We start from the raw sequence: 24,514 nt of genomic DNA on the forward strand, positions 1-24,514 counted from the left end.
CAGTCAACTTGGGGTTATGTTATCATAGGCGCGGTTTTCAACTGTTTGTTCATTGTTTTGGCAAGGATTTTTTTCTTTCTATATAAAACAATTTAATACCAGCTCACACCAACAGTGGGCATGTCAAAGTTTCATATTTTAAAATGCGAGCTGCCCTAAATCTTCAACAACTAAACTAGTAAAAGTAGTCTTCATACGTAAAGCTGATTGATGCGCCCTCTGAAAGCAATGAAAAGTTACTGCTTAAAAACCGACACACCCAATGGGTTACTTGTTGGACTGGTGCTCTGTGTTGAGAAATAGAGCGGAAGCATAAAGAAATAAGAGTACAAAAATACTATCAACATGTTCAACTCCTTTAGTTATTTGATCGTGCGTGATGATCTTAAAAAGCTCGTTTGCTATCAGAAGCACTGCAGATCAATATTACGATGGTAAGATAACGAGTTATGCGCTATGGCAAGGCTAGCAAACACCACAACTTCTGCACAAACTGTGCAGAGATTTGTGGTATTGAGAAGCTAAAATTCTGATTTTTAGCGAAATCTATTCTTGTCCGTGCCACAAAAAATATTACTGATTTAAATTCACACAGTTGTATAGCTGTGTGCCATATACAAAAACAGAGAAGCCGTAATTTTGTGGTGCTCTTAATAAAAACTCTTCACACCATTTCTGCAATTTCTTGAAATTTAAGTCATGAACTATGTGCGTCTCGAGACGGCGTCACGCAGATTTCATTGATTTGTCGATGGTTCACAATTTCGTAGAGCATATTATTACTGAAACTTCACATCAATTGATTTATATGTGCGGTTTAATGTCCCCAAAACACCGTATGATTAGGAGAGACGCCGTAACGGAAAGTCCGGAAATTTTGGCCTCCTGGAGTTCTTTCACGTGCACTCCAATCTGAGCACTCGCGCCTAAAGCATTTTCATCTCCATCTAAAATGCAGCCGCAGCCTCTGGATTCGATCCCGAGACCTGCGGGTCAGCAGACGAATGCCTTAGCCACTAGAGCACCGCGGTGGAACAAAAAGCTGACAACTCTACAAAGGTTATCTACAAGCAGAATTTAAACTTCTAAAAAATAAGCTGGAAATATTCTACCTAAAAGTGTAAGCATGAATTAGGAATTTAAATGTGAGCAAACGTTTATTATTCCAATGCCATACATTGACAAAACTTTTAGTCTGCTCTGCTAATCTATCTATATGCTTCCGATTGAGCGTCTCGAAAGACTGCAGACCCGTTCTCCTTAACAATGAACTTTGTTTAGTTTTCATCCTGTATTAAATCAGAAAAATTGTGGTTGAAACAGCTAGAACAACATGAATGAAGAAAGGAGACACAACATGAACTTACTCGCAAGTCAAACATTTATTAGTTGAAACTTGGTTTGAGACCTTAAGCACCAGCATTTACAAGAAACACAAAATGAAAGTGATTTGAAGTCTGCACTGAACTGTATAGTAACCGCCATGCCAAAATACTACCAACTTTCGCAAAGGCAAGGAAAGCAAACAAGCTAATTAAGCGAACTTAAGATCTTGCAAAGCAGGGAAAGGTACTAGGTTTGACTGGCAACATACTATATACAAAAAACTCATGAAACACCAGTTCACCAAAAAATAACCAACCTTACTTACCAAAAACTAATTTCACTTTGATATAACATCATTGGAAAAAATCTGAAGCAGCTTTCTACAGCGTTCTTGAAAAAATGTGGTTCGATATTTTCAAACATCCTGTCATCCCCCTGACTTACACAGAAATGCCACCCTATGAGAAGTGCCCTTGCACTTACAGTAATCGCAGTGGGTACATGGGTGTGAACCATAAATATTATTCAAATTAGTGTTCTGTCAGCCAAGGCAGGTGTTTATACAGCGTGCCATCGGCGCAGCGTATGTGAGTCCACAGGTCACAGAGATTCGATTAACAGCATCAGAACCACACGCATATTTTGGTGTCTCGTGTTATGGTACCTTTGCTGTGACGTTAGTTTGTTAAGAAGTATCTTATTAACAGCCACGCGAATCCATGCAAGTTTGATAGGCGCACTGAAAGCAACCTGTAGGCCGTAGGGAACACCAGCAATTTTCGAAACACTGGAAAGATAAAAAGAATATCAGCATAGGAAAAAACAGCAATGTTAGCTTTATACATGGCTAGTTGTGTTCTAAGGCAAAGTATGACGACCTTAAGGTTTCGCTTTACTTAATCTTCCCCGGTTTTTGTGGGCGTCCAGTTGTTGCTTTTCAAGGAACTCACTTGGTTTGGCCTCCTCATTTTTCATCCACCACTGGGCAGAAGGCAAACTCAAAATTTGTACTTGACAGGAGTTCATTGTAAATGCAAAAATTGGGGCTCCCCGCTTTTTGCATTCACAATGAACTGTTACTAACATAACCAGATGGCTGTTTGGCCACCTATGGAGCCACTCCGCTGTGTTTGACAATACTAGGTTTGAGCGGGGAAGATGACGCGAACATATATGCCATAGGGTTACTTGCAGTTCCACAAAATTGTGAACATGCGTCCCGAGTAAATATAGGAAATAATGATATAAAAGTGGGATCGACTTTAGGTGAATAAACGTAAAAATTTTATTCAAAGAGTTTGCACTATTTTACGTACATATTATATATATATATATATATATATATATATATATATATATATATATTGTAATCAAGTAAAGTCTAGAAATACGTACGTTCCATATCCTTGACTATTTAGGCAATGAACAGCAGCTTTCTAGTACCACACGCGTTGCGCCAAAGGGGAGCGTCTCAATGGCATTTGCGTTTTAACCACGTCTTGCTTATTTATCGTCGTTTCGGATTATTATGACGGCTGCACCAATAGTAATGCGTGGATTGCTTTAGGTAAATAATAGACTCACTTAACCGCGGTGAACATGTAGATATTAGTTGGCGAACTAGTGTTTAAGCATGTGCAGCACTAATGAAAAAGCGTGTTTTGAAGGCACGAACAGTTGCGCCTAATGTAATGTTCTTTTTTTGCGTGCTTGTTTTCAGCTGATTCTATTTGAGTAGAGCACCAATCATATCAAGTGCAGGCATTTTTTTTGCCAAGTGTAGAGCGCGCACTGCATAGGCCAGCTAATGACACTTACGAGATGGCTCAGCTGAAGCATTTGAACGAGTAACGAGGTCGAAGGGGTGAACTGCGTCTCTGTTCAGCTTCTCTACATTCTGAGCTTAACTGTGGTGTATGCAGCTACATTTCACTCTGCAAAAGAGGAGCGATGAGTGGCAACTAACTTTGTGCGGGTTAACTGATCTGTAGTCTTAGTGTACTTGCTGTAACGGCTGTAGCATTGTTGTATTTTTGAGGTTCGAACAGCTTCGCATAAAAAGTAAGGAAAGATAAATAAGCAGAGTAAGTACATGTGCGTGTGCGCGCGCGCGCGCCTGTGTGTGCGTGTGTGTGTGTGCGTGTGTGTGTGTGTGCGTGTGTGTGTGTGTGTGTGTGTGTGTGTGTGTGGTTTACAGCAAGAAATATTCAGTCGAATATCAGGTGTATCACTAAAAACGGAAGCCGCATTGGGAACTAATGCTGGTTGGAGCCACATCGTGAAGGTACAAGCATATGCTTTGTAATAGTTCGCAGATATAAACACAAAATTATTTACACTTTGCATTTTTCATAAAAGTACAGTGGCACTCTAAAAATTGATTTACACAATGTGCAGTTAGCCATGCATTCTAAGCACACAATGAGTTAGTTTTTTTTTATTTAGACCTCGTTGGATTGTCATCACTGTTCCAGTAAACTTAATCAACGAATCTGAATTCAAATTCGCATTCGGTGAGTTGTCATAGAGAGTGTATTTACTGCCTCAACTGATTTTATCCATCCATGCACCCTAACAAGCGATACTAGAGTGATTGCGTGAGAGTTTTCTTATTGCCTATTTTAAATGTTCCTAGAACAATTTTCCTAACCTCGTTCTCTGTTTTCTTTTTCAGGTATTCAGGTGGAGATTCGTTTCATAACACGAACTGGTGCCACAGCACCAGCAAAGTAAAAAAGAAAGTGAAAGTATTTCGATCACACGGATTCATACGACACCGCGTTGCACCGGCGTGCATCCACGTGGGCAGTTTAGAAGTACGAGTTCTTGATAGAAGACAATCCCAGTTCCTCTCGGGAACATAGGGTCGATCTCGCAGATTGTGGTCGACCACCAATGCGTTCAGTCCTTGCTCGAGTATGTCTTTTTCTCAGGGGGGGACCTTCTCTGAATTACACCCTGTAATGAACCCCACGTGTTAGTCTGCTTGCACTATAGCCCATGAGTGTATGTCTGTACGTCTATGTCAGCAGGCACGACACCTATAATCATCTGACAGTTCGATTCTGTGCTCTTTGTGCACAGTGGTGCGACTGTACGACCTTTCGCTGACATCTCCCGACCTCTCATACCGCTGTCGTCCCTGCGATGCACCATGTTGGAATTATTCGGTGCAGTACTGCGTGGGCGTTAGAATACACGCCACGCCCAAATTGAGGGTATGTGCCCGTGAGGATACCTCACTTTCTTAAACGTTGAAGTGTCAATTGATTGCATGCATATTCATTACAGGAATATTCATGAAGAAAGAAAATATGGAGATAGTAAAAATGACTTGTGATAAATCCCAACCAATTAACATCTTGTGGATCTGCGTGGTTCAGAAGTAAACATTGAGGGTAGAATTCCATAAGAGAGTGACCGGAACCGTACCTTAACTGCACTGAACATAACTGGTCAAAGCTCCAATGCGCTTTCGACCCGAATCCCTCACAAATTCGATTGAATTACCGATGCGAGAAGACCCCATGGAAAACTGGGCCCTTGGGAGCATCTAAATGGAAATCAACATTTCTGCATTCAGACACACAGATAGTAGAGACACAAACGCACACAATGGCAAAAAAGACATGCAAACATTTCGCTACAACGTTTTTTGTAACAGAAACCCTCCATAACTGAGAACAAGCGTTCTGCTATTCATGAAAAAACTATCTGTGTCGATGTAAATAGGGGTGTTTTTATTTTTTTGCAATATGTGAGTCCTTGTTCTTTTTTTTTGCATTGGTGAAACTGAAGTTTCAGTTACTCTGCGAGTGCTTTTTTTTCAACTGAAAAGGCTGCCCTTTAGCATACCAAGCACACATAAAACGACATAAGTCACTCGTAAATAAAGAAGTTACACTCCTGCACAAAGTTCAACAAGGATCGGTGGAAAGGTCCTCTTATTCATTGTTTGAAGTGAGGAGGTTCACCGGGGCGGTAACCGGTTGTTCTAATATGACGAAGGTGCGCGTGCTCTAGGACTGTGCACTACCAGAGCAAGTGTGTCACGTCCACGCCGGTTATGGGAGCGTCACAAAAGAGACATGTGGTTCTATAAGCTGTGCGGTACTATTGCAGCCAGTGGGCGATAACTGCCGGCGTAAAAGCAACCCCAAATCAAATTATCCAAAGTGCTACCTCCTCTGAGGGAGTAAGCCCACGAAGGAGGTCCGAACCACATGATGGTATGAATGGTTATGTGATGCGTCGGAGACATTTCTTTCGGCGCAGCAGTTTGTCTTCGGGAATTTGTGGCAGTGGGTAAATTATGGCCGGGGAGCGAGAGGCACAATTTGCCTATAGCTGACCATACATTGCCGCTCGTGAAACCTATTTGATACGTATGGCTGGGTCAATGTTTCTTTCCAGCTGGAGGATGGCGTCTAAAACGCTGTCGATCGCGCCACATGGCTGATGCGGTGAATCGCTTGCGTAGAATCAGTGCGAAGGACAAGCTTAGAGTAGTGGTTTGTTTCCACAAAACGCCGCAATGCATTGAGGCCGTCCCGTATAGCGGCGAGTTCAGCGAGAAATGCCGGTGGTTCAGGGTCGGCCGCATACTTGCATGTTTGACCTGCTTGTGGTAGTTAGGGGCACACCCGGGTGGCATGAACCATGTCATAGGAGGTGCTGGCTTCTACATATCCTACAAGGATACCTTGTGTATTGTCGGTGCGACAAAGACGGGAGACCATTGCCGTCACCTGGCGAGGAATAGGCCAAGCGACTTGCTGTACATAAGCTTTATATGCTGCCATGGAGCAGTAGTGACCGTAACGGCCGTAATTGGTATTGCGCATCCCATGTATCGATCTAACGCTGCAACGTGTCAGTTTCAGTGCCGGTGCCGAACGGCGCTATTTTAGCGATTCATCAACGGTGGTCACTTGTGATTTTGCTTGTAAAGTCGGAATCATCGTCATGCGCGAAAGCCCAGTATTCACACACATCGCTTCATGATTATTAGTTTCGAGACGTGGGTTTAGAAAAAGTGAATAACGATTTAGAGTACTTGGTACTCTACTAGGGGTGATCTTAAAGTTGTTCCGTTTGTAAAGATTGTCTACCTTCGGGTAGCTAACGTGCCCATACTGCTTTCATTAATTGGTGGAACTGGGCTTGGTACACAAGGCGTGGTTGAAGAACAGCCTTGACAAGGTGGCGTGCCATTGTTGTGCATGCGCCGCCCGATGTTTTGGCAATCCGACGAATAATATGAAGTGTTTTCAACCCACGATGCTTTGCGATTTCGAATTCAGAACCATTCTAAACAAACAGCTTTTAAACAAACAGCTGACCCAGTTAATGAGTTTATAAGGCTTCTGAACAAGCAGCTGACTGAGTGAATGAGGTTAGAAAGGTATTATGTGTGTTTTATGTACTCCTTTAAATCACAACGCATTCTAAAAGCCACCTGATACCTTATTCCTCCAATATTATTTCGGGTTGCGCGTGGCTAAAGGACAATATGAGCGCTCTGCAAATTTTCACCATCTGGTGTATAACGTGCACTAACATCGCACAATAGACAAATTCCAAAGGACTTACGTCAGGAAAATGCTGTGGCGCTGTCTTTGTAGGCAAAAAACGCTCTGCCTACCGCAGTTTCTGCTGGGTTTTCAATTGTGCATGTGGCGTTCTCAGTCAAGCAACGAGAAAAAAAATGGTACACCGAGGAACTGCGTCGTGGTTGGATGTGTGTCGCGTCTCACAACGTCGTTTTGTTGGCGCACATCAAAGCCATCAGCGCTTATAGAGGAAGTTATGTGCGGACGTCGCTATAATTTTACTCATGATGTCCAAATCGGCCTACCTGTGTTTACAAACATGGAATGGGTCTATACACAGACTCCGAGAAATTAGCCTTCATAAAAATGCGACCGTCAGTGACAGAATCGAAACCGCTTCGATAACGTCAGCTGCGGAGTCACGTAACCACTGCACCACTGGGGTGTACAAGTTAGGCCTGTAACGTAGTTACTTCTTAGACAACGTCTTCAAACTTGAACGAGCTGTTACTGTAAAATATGCTCTAACTACATATGGCTTAAAGGAGTCAGAGATAAGAGCTCCTCTAATGCCACGCTCAGCGAAGTGAGGCTGACTTCTTTTATAGATGCAAGGCAGATCTTTGGCTAGCTGTGCAAAGCTGTCCATCCGTGTCTCCGTGCCAACGCGCCGCACCATGCTCTCCTCACCGCAGGTGTAGGGGCGGTGCCAAGTAGATCACGCCTTCCCTCATAGTGCGCGGTGACGTTACTCTCTCTCGCGCCTGCCTCGCGCTCACCACGTACCACCTCTCTCTTGCTTTACCATCTCCACCACTCGCAATGTTCGAACGCACATCGAGCGAACACACTACCAGGCGATTAGGAGGACGCCGGAAAGCGAAGCTTTTTGCCCACAGAAATATGCTCCGAAGCAATTTGGCCTAACCTGGCTGCGCCCAGCGTTGCTAGGCTTAGCAAGGCCGATCGTGTTCGTAAGTGTAGAAGTCGCGCCTGAAACACCGACGAGATGCGAGCCAGAGGCACCGAACGCAAGCCTCGGCAGTGGAAGACCAATGACACCGACGAGGTGCGAGTCAAGCATGCCGATCAAGTTCGAGACTGGAGACGGCGTGCGGATAGCAACGACGAGGCGCAAGCCAAGGAAGCCGACCGGTAGCGCCGCCAGCGGAAGGCCAACGCCGATGAATCCTCGACGTCGTCGGCAACGTTGTCGACAGCCTAGTCCTACACTAGAATACATCATACGACAGCACTGCCCCTAATGTTCTCCGCACTTTATACCACCGAGCTCAAAGTATAAAAAAAAGGCCACTCCTCCGTGGCGCGACCAGGCGCTCAATATGCTACAAGGGGCTATGCCATTCGTGGTATTGTCTGCGATACGCCAGAATACGATGACAACATACGACACGTCGGGCCTCTAAAGCAGTCGATGCTTATAACTGGGCTGAATGGAGGAGTTAACATAAAATAACAGTGTCAGGCTGCGTTTTGATGCGAGCGACTTTCTTTTATTGCAACATTGACTTCCTCTTTAAGACATTATATCTTATGCGTGCATGTGTAATAAACGTGCGCCATAGGCCGGTGTTGCGAATCGTAAGAAGCAGTGTCTATGCGAGGGAATTAATCCAAATCAGAAAAGGTTTTATTTTTTTCCTACAAATTATTTGTATACAAAAAGAGGTCGCATAGCCCGAGACTGAATCGGGACCCCTTACAGTAATGAATACGGGAAAAAAACATAATTTAAGTATCAAGACAGCAGTACATAAAATAAACAAAAAATACAACGCAAGCTGGAAAAAGACAATGAAAAATTAACAGGAGAATGCCGGAGAAAAATAAGACAAAAGCAGACAACATTCAAAATAGAGATATTTGAACACTCGTGATCTTATATAAATTTTCAAAATGAACCAACATTAAAAGTAAAGGTAATTCAGCACTCTTACAATTAGACGAATTTCTAAAGTAAGACAAAATAAAAAAATTAAGGTGATTGACCACTCTTACACACTTTTAGGATGAATTCAGTTTGAAAGACAATCAAAAATACACAGACTGAAATTGCTAATGTAATCAAGAGACAGCGCAATAACTGGATGACTTCCACATTTTCAATTAGGAGTTTTATTTACATATCCCGCAGTGTCCAGGATAACGTGTGGCGCTGTTTCGACTCCGAACGCCACTTCCACCTCTTGCAATGAGCAAACCCACGGCGTCGAGATGTGTTTATTACGATTCAGAGGGCTTCGTTGTCCGAGCGCGTGACACCTGTCACGTGGGTGCACTGATTTTCTTGTGTTAAAGGCCCACCGGTGTGCAATAAACACTTGCGAGATGATATATAGCGGTTACTTGTTGCGTGGACATATACCTTCAATCCTAACTGAGCGCTGGTAGCCAGGTATTTGTGTTTTGTCCCGTCTGGACGCATTGCAGCTCATTGCGCAATATTATTCGTAGATGTTGCGTTGCATTGCTTAGCTTGAGGCTATAGATGTAGTATCCTTACGCTGAGGAGTGCACTCTGATCAATTCAAACTCCTGAGATACAGGTACACGTTATTAGGCCCAAGTTGTCGCTAATGATCCGGTGTCCTACCTTGTGGTCTGTATAGTATTGAAATCTTTGATTTCGAATAAATAGATCGCTGGCTTTCGGTCACGAAATCCGAGTTCGGCATTACAACCTTACATACCTACACAGGTGAATCCAACAAGCTATTTTTTCCGGTTTTCGTGGTTGGCCTCCGCCTCGCAAATACAATAGATGCAGCGGGAGACCTGCAGATTCTCCGGTAGTGAAACGGCGTCATAAGAAAGACGCTTTCATCACGGTTTTTTAAATGACCAGACGGAGACACATTCCTTCAAGCACAGTAAACAGTATTGATGATATGTAGGATTTAACGTCCCAGAGCGATCGTATGATTATGAGAGATGCCGTAGTGGAGGGCTGCTGAAATTTACATCACCTGGGGTTTGTTAACACGCACCCAAATCTGAACACGCGGGCCTACAGCATTTTCGCCTTCATCGAAAATGCAGCAGCCGCAGTCGCAATTCGGTTCCGTGACCTGCGGATCAGCAGCCAAGTACCTTAGTTACTAGACTACCATAGTGGGGTACAGCAAATAAGATAAAGGAGGATAGGTCCCCTAAGCATTGCCTAGAACAAATCAAAGACAAAATGACTAGTTCTTGTTCTTGTTGCCCTTCACTTGTGGCTCATAGCCACTGTTGGGGATCGGCCAATAAATGAGTGATCTTTTAGAGTATTTCTAGCTTTTAGAGGAAACAAACTTACAAATTGAAAACGTTACAAATTTTAGAATGAAATTTTGATGATCACTGATCGGCACTTACTATAAAGTTTTTGTATTAGTAATAAATAATAACCTAGATTGAAACCTAACTTTAAAAAAGAAAAAAAAGAGAAGTTCTTGTCTTCAGTCCTCTTTGTCTTCGCAGACGAATGTACCGACCTTCCCTCAGCATGAAAAACGCTTGCTGTCCTTTGCTGCCTTTGCAGGACCTCCGGGAACGGAGGCATGACAGCTTTCGGCACTTCGCGTGGTTTAGCAGCATAGCCTCTGGGATTGGTCAGATGACGTCATTGTGTGACGTCATGTTATGCGTCATAATGGTGGTGTCACTTTGATTGCAGAAATATGGGCAATTTCGGAATTCATGGAGACCTAATTTCTTTTACCATGTTATGTTTGCACCTTTCATGTTGACGACGACGACGCCAACGACGACGGTCAATTTTCACAATCACCGCATAGATAGGAACGATGGGGGGTCACGTGGATCACTGTTGGTCATGCTTCTGCTGCGGCGCTGCTCGCACGAACGAACAAAAGCAAAGTGGACGCGCAGTTCAAGAGGCCAAATGCTTTGAGTATATGTACCACACCTGAACGCCGCAAAAAACAATGTAGACAATGCGAACGCAGAGACGGGAAAATTACAAAGCTTAATCAATGCCAAATACCATGCACGTTGAGGTGTGCTTATTTCCCGGAGCACAGAATGCGATGAGACATGAATTCAGCGACCTTATATGACAAAAAGAGGCATTCGTGCAAACACATTAATAAATCAACGCAAGAAAGGTGAGCTTCATGGATGTATACACAATGCAGTGAACAAAATAAAACAAAATCCTCCACTTTATGACAACAAACCATCACGTTGTTTACTGTATAAGCAGTGCTACCAGGATTTACGTCGACTGTCAATGCTATGTCCTATTTGGACATCTTCACGTTATTTGTATAGGTGAACAGGGACATATATTTCCCATGACAATTTTGCAAAGTCAGAAAGTAAGAATGAAGAACGAGGCAAACACTGCATCTGCAAAATACCTTCAATTAACGATTGTTAAACTGAGATTTTACCCTTCTTCATCAATTTTCCGACTCATGAGGTGGATTTTGTTCCTAGCATATCCCCAAGCAAAGAATTATCTTCAAATACTCTTATTTAAAGCTTGAAACTTTCAGAATCACCGTTAGGGAAAGAATGAAAATTATTACAAGACACCTTCTATGTAACAGTAAATTGAAATATGGTATAATTTGACATGATCTATAAAACTATGACATGAAGTTGCATTAAAAATAAGCACAACTGACCGTCTTTGAAAACGGTGAAATGTACGTAACGTCAGTTATTCTGCTATTTTCTCTTAGCTGTTATTTCAAGTTTAGCGTGAATGTTGGCGGGAAACCTGATGTTTGTTACGTTAAATGCTCTTCACGGACGAGCATTTCCACTGATGTACTTCGTGCTGTCTGCAATAAAGCGTTGAAGAGCATATTTGACGGATAAAGTGTTTGCCTTCAGTATGTAAAACTAAATTAGGCCATACTGCTCCGTCCCGTGCCCTAACTACAACGACTCCATCTTCGAATAACTCTTTAACTAATGACAGCGAGTGGCATGTCCAAAAGGCAACGTTACGTCTTCCACGCTGAAAAGTAATAATGATGTACCTATACATACACCAGAAACGGGACAGGCTTGAGAGAATGCCTCATTTTAGAGGAGGAGGCTGTAGGCTGTTAAGCGCAGCTTTGTGAGCGTGTCAGGTTCTCAGACATCTGTGGTAAATGATGTGAACATTGGCCGTTACGTTTCATTTGGTTACGTAAGTGACTTTCATTAGCAAAGCTAAGAAGCCCAGTCTGCGTGGCTAGCGTGCACATGGTATCGCTTAGCTTACACGCATTTTACAAGATGTCCAGCAGAGGAGGTCAGTACAGGAATCGTTGAAGCGTCCGCTATTCCATCGCATGCGAGCATAAGTGAATGCATAGCCATACACGTTCCGCTGTATTTTTAGCTCCTGGCAATGAAAGAATCTCCGTTTAATCCCTGCTGACGGAGCAGCTGCATGGCAGCTGAACGGCCTCGGGTCGTGTTTGGATTTTACTTTTTTGTTCAATATTCTTGCAGGTGCAATTAACGCTGTACGTACGTGGCTTCCCGACGAGAACGCACGTGTGGGGTCGTTCATGGCGGGCAACATGTTAGCCGAGCCGACGGGCTGAGATACGCAACTGCGTAATAACACGGGCGACTTTTATTGAGGTGTTCGGGATTTCGTATAGCAGAGTATGGCGTATCATTGTGTTTTGAAGGTGAAATTCATCTGCTGAGTGAACAGAGAGTTCTGTCACTTTTTCTGTCTTAGGCACTGATAACTGAGATGCAAGGAAGAATGACGCATATCACACAGGCTGGAAAAGTTCAGCTTAGTCAATGCCATACCCTAGCTGTGACTCCGTTCTATAGTACATTACTGTTCACATCGCCAGTATACAACCACGGAAATTTCGTGACGAGGCATACGAAACTGCCGAATATAGACCGATAACAAAGAATAACTCCTCCTGCCATGAGAAGCCGCCGCTTTCCTCCACCCAGGCGTATAATGTCACTTCAACACTTGAATTATCTTGCGCTCAAACAGAAATTCACTTTGCGCTAGTTTAGTTGAAAGTTTTTTTTTTTTCATCTCTGCATCATTGCCCCCAATGCAATAAAGCTTCTGTGGGCATGACAATACCTCCTGCATTGTTGCCTTTATAGTAATTCCTTCAATGATTTTCTAGCGCTTCGATATAAAGTGCATGCTTATTACGATCGAAAAAAAGGCTTCTCCGAACCACGGTGGTCAATTGTCGCACTCGGCGGCTGACCCAAAGATCGCGTAATTGAGTACCAGACCAAAGCACTGCAATTTCACTGGACGCAAAATGCTTGAGGCCAATGTATTTAGATTGAGGTGCATGTGAAAGAACCACAGATAGGCAAAATTCGGAAGCCCTTTTCCACGGCGTCCTCACATTCATATTGCGGTCTTTAGACGTTGCACTTCAGACGTCATCATCATGATCATAATCAGCTTTATCATCATCATCTCATCATCGTCATCATCAGCCGGACTACGCCCACTGGAGGGCAAAGGCCTCTCCCATGATCCGCCAATCAACCCAATATTGTGCTTTCCGTTGCCACGTTGTACCCTGATACTCTTTATCTCACCGGTCCACCTTGTTCCTGTCTCCACTTCATGCGTTTGCCCTCCCTGGAAATCCAGTCGCATACCCTTAATGACCAGTGGTTATCCTACCTATGTGCTACGTGTCCGGCCTATGTGTATTTATTTTTTCTTGATTTCAACAATGATATCCTTTACCCTGGTCTATTCTCTGAACCACTCTACTCTCTTCTTGTCTCTCCTTCCTTTCCATCGCTCGCTGCGTCGTCCTCAATTTATGCTGAACCCTCTTTGTAGGCATTCAAGTTTCTTCTTCGTAGGTAACTACTGGCAAGATTCAGCTGTTATATACCTTCCCCTTGAGGGTTGGTGGCAGATTGCAATTCATGATTTGAGAATTCTTGTTGAATGTGACCTTGTTTGGCGGATTCTTATTTTTCTAGTTATTTCACTATCATGGTTCTGCTCCGCAGTTACAAGCTGCCCTAAGTAGACATATTCCTTTACAACTTCTAGCGTCCCTCCAACTATCGCGAAAGTGCTGTTTTCTGCCGAGACTGTTGCACATTACCTTCATTTTGTGCATTTTGTTTTTAGACCTACATTTCTGCCTTCCATGTCCAGTTCAGTAATAATAAACTCTGATTCATCCCCTGAGTTACTCATCAAGGCAATGTTATCAGAGAATCACAGGTACTGAGGTACTCTGTAATAACTGCTATTCTTAAATCTTTTCAATCAAGGGTCCTGAATACCTGCTGTAAATACGCGGCGAACACCCATCTTTATTGAGATTTTGTCACATTTTTTATTGAAAACTATGGTGGCTGTGGAACATCTGTAGATTTCTTCCAGTATGTTTACGTAAGGTTCTTCGATGCCCTGATTCCGTAGTGCCTGCATTACTGCTGAAGTCTCGACTGAGTCAAGCGCCTTTTCGTAATCTATGAAATCTATGGATAGGGGTTCGTTGCATTTAGCGCCTTTATCTAATACCTGATTGATAGTATGAATATGGTTTATAGTAGAGTAGCCGTAATGAAGTCCTTCTTGGTCCTTTGGTTGATTGAACTCTAATACCACCTCAATTCTATTAGCTATATTTTTGTAAATAGTTTGTAAAAAAGTTACAGTAAGCTGTCTGTTATTAAGCAGTAAGTTATAATAATAATAATAATAATAATAATAATAATAATAATAATAATAATAATAATAATAATAATAATAATAATAATAATAATAATAATAATTATTATTATTATTATTACCATTATTATTATTATTATTATTATTAACAAGTGTAAAAAAGAGGTCAATTTCTTCCGAACTCTATCTAAAGGCCTATAGAAACGGGACCTCAAATCATATAATGAGTTATTAGGAAAAAACGTTTCTGACAGGCCAGCTGAGGTTTTGGAAATGATAAAGCAAAAGGAAGGAGTGCTTCAGGCTACTGGACCCGGACGGTGTTAGAGTGAATGCTGTTGCTAGCAGTTTCGCCGCCCATTTTTTATTCGTTTATAAGGCCTCTTATTCTGAGACGCAGATAGCACAACACCCAAAGGCAATGAGCCCATCTAGTTGTCTGTCGCTGTATGCAAGCTGATCAATTCAAGCAATAAGTGTTTAAACCCTTTCTCATCATGTGGCACATGTAACTTTCCTTCCGCCAAACTGAAGGCTTCCGGTAGTATATTTACCCCAGTACTGGGTGCAATATTTGTCAACTGTCTGAATGCTCCCACTTTTCTCAGCGTGTGCAAAGCCTCGCGTATTTTTCCAGTACTTAGGTCGGGCTGCAAAAGTGATGTTTTTAATTATCGCCTGCCTTCTCCACTGTGTGCAACATCGAAGCTCTTCAGGCTGGCTCTTCACAGCCTATTGTAGGTAAGAGCGAAAAAATCATTGATTGCTAATCAGCACGGATTTCTCCTCGAACGCTCAACTGTATACCACAAATCTTGCTATTTCCACGATGAAAACCACCTCACCTATTTCTATGGGTGGACAACAGGTTAACGTAGTCTACGGTAACTTGATGAATGCTCTTCACTTTGGTTAAACTGGCAAACTTTGAAGCTGACTGGTCTGTTGTGATCTCTTGTACAGCTATCTGCTCAATAGATCCTGTTATGTTGCCGTAAATAACCAAATGTCTTCCTTGTACAAAGTTACTAGTAGGTTCACTCAAGGATCAGTGTAAGGGTCACTTTTATTTTAACTTTATGTTACAGATTTTTTTTTGCAGTTCGTTATTCTTCATTTCTCTTGTATGCCCATGACATCATGCTATTTAGGAAGAAAATTTATTCAGTTAACGACTCTCGCTTGCTGCAGTCAGAACGGTGTTCTTTCGCCGAGTGGTGTAACAACAATAACCTGTCCGTGAATACCTCAAAGACCAAGTTCATGAGTATATAGTGCAAAACATCCATCGTGTCATTTCCATACTCTGTCAATACCAAGCCGTAATGTAAGGTTTATGAGTTCAGAGTTCTTGGCGTTCTTTTTGATAGAATTCTAAATTTTTCTGTTCACTATAGATGTACTGCCACGCGAGACTTTTTGTTTTCGTGGTTGTGTTTGCAGATTTCTCAAAAATTTAGTTTTCCTACAGCCTTCCAGAAATCGTTCACACAAAATCTTCCTCAACTGGAGTGTGCTTCCGGGATCTGTAAAGGTGTCGCTAAATCTGGCAGTGACGCCAGTGAGTGATCCCAGAAAATCATCATAAGCATTTACAACCATCGTTTTGCTAGAATTGACTCTGGATCTCGTTCTAACAAAGCCAGTTATCATTTCCATCACTTTACTGCCGACGATATTGTGCTTACTTTTTATTTCTTTACCAGCTACTTCATGGTATGATACCCTGCCATTTGCTTCTCAGTTGTGTAGGTTTTCGAATTCCTCAAAAGTAAACCAGAGCGAATTGATTATTTCATGTACCGGCCAACTTCCTCAACGTTATACTCCCAACACAATAAATAAAAGTCTCTACAATGTTGACTTTCATGATCCTCATGTTTTTAAATGAGAAGCATTTTTAGCAATCTTAGGCGACATTGAGCGTGTCTATCTATCTATCTATCTATCTATCTATCTATCTATCTATCTATCTATCTATCTATCTATCTATCTATCTATCTATCTATCTATCTATCTATCTATCTATCTATCTATCTATCTATCTATCTATTTATCTATCTATCTATCTACCTATCTATCTATCTATCCACCTATGACGTTTAGCTGTCCTGGCAGTTTCGATAATGGTATCAACACCAAACTTGGTATGGCATAACATTACTGTAAGGCGACCATATATTGACTAGTCATAACATGAAAATTATAACATGTATGTCATGAATGTCATGATTTACATTTCATGGCCCTGCTGCTCTTGTGGTGGTTCACTTCATATGACATGTTGCAAAACTGGTATGCATTGACATGATTACATGGCGAACGCAGCAACAGACACTAACACGGAAATCCTGACTTGCGTGTCATCTAACAATATGACTATATGCCACGCTCATGATGTACTCGCGGCCGTTTACCTAGCGTACCATATACCAAATTTGGTATTATTGTACGTGAATGAATGACGAAGGTTTGTGACTGGTGCAAACATTACAATCACGAGATACGTATCATGTAACAACATGACTACATGTCACCCTCATGATGCGCTGGTGGTCGTTCCGCTAGCCTCACATGAACCGAATCCGCTATTACGTGACGCGAATAGACGACATGGGTAAATGACATATCCAAACATGATAATCACGTCATGCGTGTCATGTAACAACATAATACATGCCACAATATTGACGCGCTCACGGCCGTTTCGCTAGCTTCACATATGCCAAATTTGGTATTGCTTAACGTCAATGGATGACGAAGGTATGTGAGTGGGGCAAACAGGATAATCATGAAATGCGTGTCATGTGTGAACATGATTACATGCCACAGTCAAGGCCCCAATACTTTTCGACGTGACCCGGTGCGCGTGCGCGCAGGCGTTCATTTCGTTGCGTAAACCCGGCGTTGCTCGTAGCGATCCAGACGCTTACTTTACCGACGTCAGTCTTTATCCCGCGCCACCACAAGGCTCCAGAAAACAAGCATATGCATTGGCAGTGACTAACCAAAGCAAAGTCGTGGCCTGCGCGTCCCTACGCACCAGATCAAGTGCCACCGCAGAGGCAGCAGCCATAGCCTTGGCAATCAGAGAAGCCGAAAGAAGGGGGCGCTCAGCGTATATTTTGACAGACTCACAAGCTGCATGTCGCTTATACCTTAGAGGCACACTTCCAAGGTGCGTCACTGATATTTTGGGGTCCATGTTGATGGAGGCACATGGCGTCACTTGGTGCCCAGGGCATGACGGCCTGGGGGGAAACGAGGAGGCAAACTGCGTAGCTCGCGGACTTACTGGCCGAGACGCAGGACTCTCCTCAGGACACCTCACAGGGCATCATGAAGAGCAAAGTGTAACAAGCAGGCAGATATTGGAAAACCAACGCCTTACAAGACGCACGTACGCCCCTCCACATCCGAACTTAAGCAGCCAACAAGCCCGGGATTGGCGCCGCCTCCAAACGAACACATACCCCCACATATCAAAACTACACGCAATTTTTCCACATATATACACAACAGGGGTATGCCCATGGTGTAGTAACCACACAGCCACACTTACACACATAACCTACCAATGTACCGAGCGGCCAGCCAATGCAGTATCTAGGTTGGTGCGCTCACTACAAACACTCACAACGTGGTCTTGGGAGGCACGGCTTTCCGAGCTGGCACTGGGGAGCCAACTGGTGACCCTAGACCAGGCCCGGCGAGCCGCTGTGGCCAGTGGGGCTCTACAAGAGGGCTCCACCCGGGATTAGTCACGTAATTTTAATTCTTCAATAAAGTTTATTCTCTCTCTCCCTCGCCAGGTGCAGGTCTTGCCATATACTCGCCGGCGCGTGCCACGCTGCTGTGCTTTGACGCATGCGCGTTCCAGCGCGTGCGGCGTCTCTCCGTCACGAAAAGGGGCAGACGGAGCGCTGTCTGGGTAACGCATCGGCGCGAAATGCAGCATGTCCAGTTTGCACCGGTTGCCATCGTCCACGCCAACGGAAGCTGGTCGCGTCGGTCGCGTCTGGCGCGAGACTATAGAGTGCTCGAGTTCTGCTAACATAGCGTCACTGTGCCCAGTGTGCGCGCACGTCAGCGCTACGTTGGGGTATATTGGGCCCTTCATGATGCACTCGCGGCCATTTTGCTAGCTCCACATATACCAGGTTTGCTGTTACATGATACCAATGGTGACGAAGGTATATGACTGGTGCAAACATGATCATCCTGACACGCGTGCCATGTACGAACATGACAGCAAATCATGCTCATAGCATGCTCGCGGCTGTTTGGCAAGCTCCACAAATATTAAATTTGGTATCACGGGATGTGAATAGATGACGAAGGTAAACGACACACCCAAACATGATAATCATGATACGGAAGTCATGTACGGCATCATTTATATCAAGCTGGTGACGTTGTGGTGGTTTTAAAGTGACATATCAACCTTTCTCATTCGTGCTTCGCATATCATTGATTCCCACTTTACGTGGGATCTGCCAATTTCTCATTACTTTGATTTGAGCTTTGCACTGTCCCTAAGAAATTTTCTCACAATGCAGAGACTCTTTCTGTTTCTGATTTTCTGGAAGTCTTCCACATGTTTGTGTATATTCCTGTTGATATTTAAAGTCATTCTATATTCTCGTACTGTCTTTTATTCTTCCCATAGTGCACTGAATTTTCGTCTGTACGTTTTCGCTCACTTTATTTGATTATTTCTTTCTTTAGATTGCATTGTATTATTCATTTGTATTGCTTTATTTTTGGGTGCACCTTCAATAAGACCCCATGGTTGTTCTATTGCTCGTTAAATACATGATTGATTTGTTAATTGATCATTAGGAGATTTTGTTTTTACTGCCATCAGTGCAGCGTTCCTGTATACCTTTCGTGAAACTCGCAAGTTAAATAGTCTAAATCTCAACAGAGCTAGGTGCTGGTTAGCTCCTAGACTTTCGGACATAACATTTGTTTCTATTATTGATGACCATGCATTTACCGAACCTATACGTCAAGCATGAGCTCAAGTGTATGCGCGACATCTGTGTCTCTAGAATGACTCTTTTGGCCTCCAAATCTGGGTTAGTTCTGTCACTCACAATCTCAATGTCTGCTAGTAAAAGAGTGTAAGCACCGCTAGTCGAAAAGGGAAGCATGCATCAATTTATCTTGTACCTCGTTCTTCTGCTTTAGACGTTCTCGATAAAGCTAACACAAATATATTTGGCTCTTAAGACCCTTTGACTGCCTGGGGTTCTCAGGGTCGGCATTATTGTGAACTTTCAAGAACTTTTCAATTCATCTGACAATGAAGCTTTGCTTCCTTTCTTATGAATAACTATTGGGGGCAACTTCAGAGTGCCGGTAGGCAGGACTATAGATCGTTATCCGCACGTAACGTGAGTAAAAATGCAAAACGCCTGACATGAATATCTTCTACATATTCCTAGCAAGCCCCTACGTAAGTGTGCAGCACCGTTAGTTGTGTCACTGGCTTCACTGTTATCGGAGACTGTTGACCTATGGAACAGAATATTTGTGAATGGTGGAGAATGTTAATGTGGAATAAAGGCGATTGTTTACACAGCAGCTAGCACGAAAGCGTTGTTTTATTGTGGGATAGGTTTGTGAGGGTGGTGACCTTAGGACTTGAAATATATGAGGACGGAGAGGAGTTTTATTGGTAAAATAGTATAAGAAGATTAAGTGATATCACACAACAAAAATATCGCAAAGGGTTTCATTTCCCGCCATCTCCCCGAATGCTAGGGAAAAAGACTGGTGTCCATTACAGCCTAAAATTTATCTGAACATGGTGGTTTGCAACCTCATTCAGCCCGACATATTACAGAGAGAACTGTGGGTCTAGAGTAACTCTAGAAGACACGCTATGGAAATATCAAATGGTAACGAACAATACTAAGGACGCAGCCTCTAAGCCAATTGCTTGTTCGCGCTGGGACACTGTTCCACAGCTCTGCTCTTGATCATCTAGTTCAGGCTGTCCAGTGATCCAGGAAAGCCACCACGACTCAAGAACTTGTGGCCGTCACTAAGGCAGGACCTTTTTCCCGTCCCAAAAACTCGCACAAAATTATAGTATACTCCTCTGTATGCATGCCTGTCGCTGCTGAAGCTAATGTTTTTTTACCTTTTGGCCCTGTTTGAAACACGATATATGCATCGCATGAATGATGACGTGCCACTTTGGAAAATGTATAGGTAGACTACATTTCACATCTGTACTGCAAGTCAGTTGATCAGCTCACCAATATTTCTTAGTTTCCACACTGCTCATGCGGTAACCCAGGAGGAATAAAACATAACTAAACAAGAAAAAAAGCACTTTCTTGATATTGCCATCCAAGATGTGCCAAAAACTTAGTCATTTAATGCTTCCTATTTCATTTATATATTTCAAATACCTCGAAGCCTTTGTTGAGAGTCTGTACTTGACCAATGCCAACAAATTAACCGAGAAGAACCATAGTCTGTTCTTTGAAGACGATTTAGCTAGAGTGGAGCACGATCTCTACACAAATAGCTTACCAGCATTTTCAGGTACAAAAGCAAAGCAAAAAAAAAATGAAGACGCTATGGATATATAGAGTGGGTGTACGGCTTTATTGTGGTTAAATCTGCTAGTATGGAGATGAGCTGTGGTGAGCGCAGGTGTGCTATAGGATGCGTGACAATAAAAATGAGAGATGCAGAGTTCATTGACTTTTCGACGAAGTGCTAGGTTGGGGGCATGGAAAAGAGGCTTTAGCTCTGCAAGGATGCGATTTTTGTTAGTAGACAGAGAGGATGTATAGATATTTGCGCAATTTCAACCTATTATAGGGATTACTTAAAGTTATATTGATCGAGTTCTTCGTTCGTGGCATGGTTTTCACAATAAACTTTATTTGGTCACTCTACAAAAGTGATTAGTTCTATTGAATGTTTCAGAAATAGGGCCACCGATTCTGTAACGAGTACTAGCGGTTGCAGTGAATGCACGGTCATGTACGTGTAGATATGTAAGAGACATAGCGTACGCAATGAGCTTCCCTGATCGTGCTAGTCGATGTAATTTTCACTAGGATATTTTTTTACAGTTGAACCAATAATTATACACTTTCTCATTCACTCGGTATCTATACGTTTCTGCCTAACTGTAATCTTGATAGCAATATTTGCGATGATCGATAATGTTTTGTAAGAGTTCTTTTATTTTTGTTCTTATAGAGATCGGATACACAAAAAGTTTTTCACCCATTGTAGGTTTTGAAGAAGCGAGAGAGCCGTGTGTGTGTTTGCTTCCGAGAATTGTTCAAAGCGAATAACGGTTAAAAAGCTTTTTCATAATAAACGAACAAAAGCTTGATGTTGAGGATTGGCGTATATACATAAATGTGTGATGTAAAAGATTTCTTTTAATAAATACCAAGGTTCGAGGAATGCCGGCATGCTTATTATGACGTGCCTATAGCAAACCTGAATGAATCAACTTGATACGCCGGTAACCCAGTGATACTACAGCACCTTTTGAAAACGACAGGCCTTGTACATTCAGCTCAGTGACCTCTGCAAATGCGCTTTGTACCCAATTTTGAGCTCGCAAGCTTGGATTTGGGCGGGACAGAATTCTTTCTTAACTAATCAACCACAATTACATGATAACAAAAGATCTGCCATATCAAACACGACGGGATACCACACGAAGGCATGTATACCTTGTTTCTCAAGGTGTACATGCTAGCCATATCTTGCATTTACCGATTAGAAGATGCAATGGTAAATATAATGCTCACGAATTTCACTGATGGAGGAAATTTTGGCATCGAGAATTTTTTCACAAGCAGTAACTTACGCTATTTATTACCTGTAGCGGCCGGAGCCAAATTGAAAGTGTTTGTTGCTTAAGTGTCTCCACACCATAACCAATAAAGCAAAAGTAAAGGAAGACTTGAACATAGGAGACGGAGTCTCTGGCAGATAAAAAGTTGTGGTTTGCAGACGAAAACGAACAGTTCTGATTTTTTTTCAGAGCGAATCTTGTGCAAAATCACAAATGAACGCTACCATGGGTTAAGGGAAGTATGTTTCTTGTAAGAAGAAATGCTTATTTCACGTACGTGTAGATATTCAGTCTAATTTGAAACTTTAGGGATGAAAAGCTATGCTGTTTAAGTAGCGGGTCACCGAATAGCTCCCACCTTAAATATTTCAGTTACAGAAGAAATGTGCGTAAAATACATTTTGCCTTCATCTCTGATGACACAGTAATCGCTGTTTTGATATGCGACGTTGTTCGTATTGCGGGGCACATTGACGAGAATGCATCGCGCAGATTAGCGAAAGTGCATCAGAAACATGCACTCATTTACCTTGTTTGTTGGCTGGAGCCCTGGGGTGCAAATCAAGGCGAAAACCAAACAGGCTTCTTGTGGCAAGGAAAAAAGTCTATTCAGATCGGTGCTGCGATTTTCTTTCAGAGAACAGCAGTCGTTGTCGAGCACTAATATGCTATTAGCGGTAACAGTTCGGCTGCCAAGTGCGCGGAAGTTTTCGTGGATAAGCGTGTTGGACCACCGAGTGAGCGAGGAACACAACTCGGACGCGCACAAACGCACGCGCGTTCCAGCACGCGGTCTGTCGCCGATTGATCCCGAAGCCGCGCGCCCCGCACTCTACGCGCCTCACGTGCGTGGTTTTGCGCGGCTCTGAGTTGCGACGGGGTAATTGACGCCGCCTAGCGGCCGAAGCTGGAAAGTGGCGCAGTTTTCATCCTACGGAGCGGGTCGTTCGACGCTGAACTTGTGGTAGGTTTGGTACATGGGCAGAAATTTACGGTTCTTTAACAGCGGCGGAGCGAGGCAGGGGTGAGTGAGGTCTGTTGGACAACGCGGTGCACAAAAGCAATATGCTAGTATTCTGCAGAAAGTCTAGAAGTACGCTTATGCGGGGGCAATTCAGCGCTATACTACAGGCCACCGAAGCATCCGCCTATTACGTATACTTCAGTATGTGTCCTGCGAAGAAATGAACAATTCCCCTCACCGCCCCCTCTTAAAGGACACCTCTTGAGTTGTAAATTGCGCGTTTTCGAGCTTAGGTTGAGTGCCTTATGGGTTGCAGACAGTGCGCGGGACTATTCGTTCGGATATGAATGTCTCCTGTAGGGGAACTCGAGTGATGTAAAGAGACATCACGTGATGACGTCACCATATGACGTAATCATGACGTCTTAGATCTTATATTTCAATTATATATAGTAATATATATTATATTAGTTTTTAACCTCACATGATGACTTCATTTCATGACAAAGTAAGTTCGTCCAGGTTGGGTCGTATACGGAGGCAGGACAACACTGGTTCAGTAAATTACTACACAGTTTGTTTGAATCCCAGTTAAGGCGCACCTTCTTTGCCTCCCCACTGAAAAAAAATATAGATATAGAAAAATTTGAAGAACATGGTTTCGACGAAGACGCAAAAGAGTCAGCTGCGGTGGAGTTATGAGTGATTGAGGAGTGTATCTCGTGATGTTGCACTACATCAGGCATACCATTCGTTGTCTCAACGGCAAAGCGAATTGCGCAACATATTGAATTACTAATAAAGACGCTCGGTTTATGCACCAAAACAAGCGTGTAAAGGGGTAACTGGGTGGTAGTGAGCACAAGGGTTAATTTTTGTTGGTCACGGTGGCATATTTATACAAAACACAGTGGTGTATGGCAAAAATCTTGAAGACACCAGCCTAATGGAAAGTCGTGTGTGCATTTGCCGACGAAGATTTACGGATTACGTAAAAAAGAGAAGGCTACCACAATCCTGAATGATGCGATTGTAGTACGTTGACTGCGCATATGAGCTTTCATGCTATACATCAGAGTAAAATACGATAAAAAGCGATGTAGAATAGGTTTTTATTGTAACAGTTACGTTTCTATTGGCCGGCTAAAGGAAGCCAC

The 24,514-nt window shown here is 42.9% G+C and overlaps 1 protein-coding gene across 2 annotated transcripts in view; it reads right to left on the reverse strand.

The window, feature by feature from the left end:
* Positions 1-23,184, reverse strand: part of LOC119178395 (diuretic hormone receptor) — a 199,227-nt gene extending 176,043 nt beyond the window's left edge. For both annotated transcript variants that reach the window (XM_075887387.1, XM_075887388.1), the window contains exon 1: positions 22,923-23,184. The gene's annotated coding sequence lies outside the window, so the exon portion shown is untranslated. The remainder of the gene's footprint in view (positions 1-22,922) is intronic.
* Positions 23,185-24,514: the final 1,330 nt, after the last annotated feature.

This window comes from Rhipicephalus microplus, chromosome 1 (genome assembly GCF_043290135.1).
Source record: "Rhipicephalus microplus isolate Deutch F79 chromosome 1, USDA_Rmic, whole genome shotgun sequence".
Taxonomy (NCBI): domain Eukaryota; kingdom Metazoa; phylum Arthropoda; class Arachnida; order Ixodida; family Ixodidae; genus Rhipicephalus; species Rhipicephalus microplus.